The following is a 3,330-nucleotide window of genomic DNA, read 5'->3' as shown; positions in this document are numbered from 1 at the left end:
CGTGTGTGCGAAGCACGTCGGTAGAACCAGTCTCGTGTAAGCGTACGCGTAATGTCGGTCTGAGCCGCTTCATCCAACAATACCGCTGAATCAAGAATCAACTAGTGATAGCAAGCAATATGTATATACCCACGCCCACAAGTCCTTTGTGTTCTACTCGTGCATATAACATCTACGCATAGACCTGGCTCGGATGCCACTGTTGGGGAATGCAGTAATTTCAAAAAAAAATCCTACGCACACGCAAGATCCATCTAGGTGATGCATAGCAACGAGAGGGGAGAGTGTTGTCTACGTACCCTCGTAGACCGTAAGCGGAAGCGTTATGACAACGCGGTTGATGTAGTCATACGTCTTCACGATCCGACCGATCCTAGCACCGAAGGTACAACACCTCTGCGATCTGCACACGTTCAGCTCGGTGACATCCCACGAACTCTAGATCCAGCTGAGTGTCGAGGGAGAGCTTCTTCAGCACGATGGCGTGATGACGGTGATGATGAAGTTACCGACGCAGGGCTTCGCCTAAGCACTACAACGATATGACCGAGGTGGAAATCTGTGGAGGGGGGCACCGCACACGGCTAAGAGATCAACTTGTGTGTCTATGGGGTGCCCCCTTCCCCCGTATATAAAGGAGTGGAGGAGGGGAGGGTCGGCCCTCTCTATGGTGCGCCATAGGGGGAGTCCTACTCCCACCGGGAGTAGGATTCCCCCTTTCCCTAGTAGGAGTAGGAGAGAAGGAAGGGGGAGAGAGAAGGAAGGAAGGGGGGCCGGGCCCCCACCCAATTCGGATTGGGCTAGGGGGCACGCCCTCCTCCTTGGCCTTCCTCTCCTCTATTCCACTAAGGCCCAATAAGGCCCATATACTCCCCGGGGGGTTCCGGTAACCCCCCGGTACTTCGGTAAATGCCCGAACTCACCCGGAACCATTCCGATGTCCAAACATAGGCTTCCAATATATCGGTCTTTATGTATCGACCATTCCGAGACTCCTCGTCATGTCTGTGATCATATCCGGGACTCCGAACAACCTTCGGTACATCAAAACACATAAACTCATAATACCGATCGTCACCGAACGTTAAGCGTGCGAACCCTACGGGTTTGAGAACTATGTAGACATGACCGAGACTCATCTCTGGTCAATAACCAATAGCGGAACCTGGATGCTCATATTGGTTCCTACATATTTTACGAAGATCTTTAGCGGTCAAACCGCATAACAACATACGTTGTTCCCTTTGTCATCGGTATGTTACTTGCCCGAGATTCGATCGTCGGTATCTCAATACCTAGTTCAATCTCGTTACCGGCAAGTCTCTTTACTTGTTCTGTAATGCTACATCACGTAACTAACTCATTAGTTACATTGCTTACAAGGCTTATAGTGATGTGCATTAGCGAGAGGGCCTAGAGATACCTTTCCGATACACGGAGTGACAAATCCTAATCTCGATCTATGCCAACTTAACAAACACCATCTGAGACACCTGTAGAGCATCTTTATAGTCACCCAGTTACGTTGTGACATTTGATAGCACACTAAATGTTCCTCCGGTATTCGGGAGTTGTATAATCTCATACTCACAGGAACATGTATAAGTTATGGAGAAAGCAATAGCAGTAAATTAAACAATCATCGTGCTAAGCTAACGGATGGGTCAAGTCAATCATATCATTCTCTACTGATGTGATCCCGTTAATCAAATGACAACTCATGTCTATGGTTAGGAAACATAACCATCTTTGATTAACGAGCTAGTCAAGTAGAGGCATACTAGTGACACTTTGTTTGTCTATGTATTCACACATGTACTAAGTTTCCAGTTAATACAATTCTAGCATGAATAATAAACATTTATCATGATATAAGGAAATATAAATAACAACTTTATTATTGCCTCTAGGGCATATTTCCTTCACATATGCTCAACCAAATCATCTTGCAGCTGAATGTGAGTTTCCCAGTCACGCATTTGATGATGAAATTGGGTGAACTGTGCAAATTTTGCCGCTCCTCCATGCTCAGGCACAACATTGTCACCCTGAAACTGAATCCCTTGATCATAGATACGTTCCGGGCGTTCATCCTCTACGATCATATTGTGCATGATCACACAAGCAGTCATCGCCTCCCACAACCTCTTGGTGCTCCAAGGTCTAGCAGGATACCGAACGATGCCCCATCGAGATTGCAGAACACCAAAGGCACACTCGACATCCTTCCTAGCACTCTCTTGCTCTTGAGCAAATATTTTCCTCTTCTCTCCGACAGGATTGGAGATTGTTTTCACAATAGTGGTCCATTGAGGATAGATACCATCAGCTAGGTAGTATCCTTTGTTGTAGTTGTGGTCGTTGATGTCAACATTGATCAGCGGGTTGTTGCCTTCGGCAAGCCTTGCAAACGCCGGCAAGCGTTGATATCATTGTGTGATCCGTCCATGCCAAAGAAAGAGTGCCAGATCCAGAGATCTTGTGGGGCCACAGCCTCAAGTATGATAGTGCAAGCCCTGACATGGCCCCTATACTACCCTTGCCAAGTAGAAGGGCGGTCCTTCCACTCCCAGTGCATGCAGTCTATGCTGCCAAGCATCCCTAGGAAGCCCCTGCTGGCATTGATCGCCAACAAGCGGGCTGTATCTTCAGCAGTCGGCTCTCACAAGTATTCGGGGTCAAACGCTGCTATCACAGCCTTTGCAGAACCTGTACATGGACTCTAGGCACGTAGACTTGCTCATACGGATGTACTCATCAATGAGATCACCGGGCACTCTGTATGCAAGCATCCGGATAGCTGTAGTGCATTTCTTATAAGATGAGAAGCCAATCTTTCCAAGGGCATCCTGTTGCACTTGAAATACTTATTGTATCCGACCACCCCCTCTCGAATACGGTTGAAACATGCCTAGCCATACGGAAACGCCGCCTTAATTGGTGATGTTTGAAGAGCGGGCTGGTTGTGTCAAAGTAGTCCTTCCAAAGAAGGAAATGGTTGCTCTCTCGATTGCGATGCAACGTCGTAGTGTGCCCCGGGATCGAGCCCCGGAACAACGGCCGTTGCCTATTAAGGTGTTCATGGACCAACACAGCCGCCACCATCTCCTCATCATCGGATGAGGAATTGTCGGAGTCGTGGAGAAAATTGTGGAAAAAGAACTCGTCGGCGGAGTCCATTTGTACCTTGGGGGCAAACTGTTGAACAACTTGCGGGCATCATCAAAGATGCTGGCCGGCTAAGAGACGTGCACCTCCCCTAGACCAGGTAGCTGGCCTGGCGGCGTTCGACGAGCGTGGCAGCGTCGGACGAAGGAGCTGGCCGGGGCC

This window comes from Triticum dicoccoides, chromosome 1A, assembly GCF_002162155.2.
Source record: "Triticum dicoccoides isolate Atlit2015 ecotype Zavitan chromosome 1A, WEW_v2.0, whole genome shotgun sequence".
NCBI lineage: Eukaryota > Viridiplantae > Streptophyta > Magnoliopsida > Poales > Poaceae > Triticum > Triticum dicoccoides.
Note: the sequence above shows the minus strand (reverse complement) of the source record.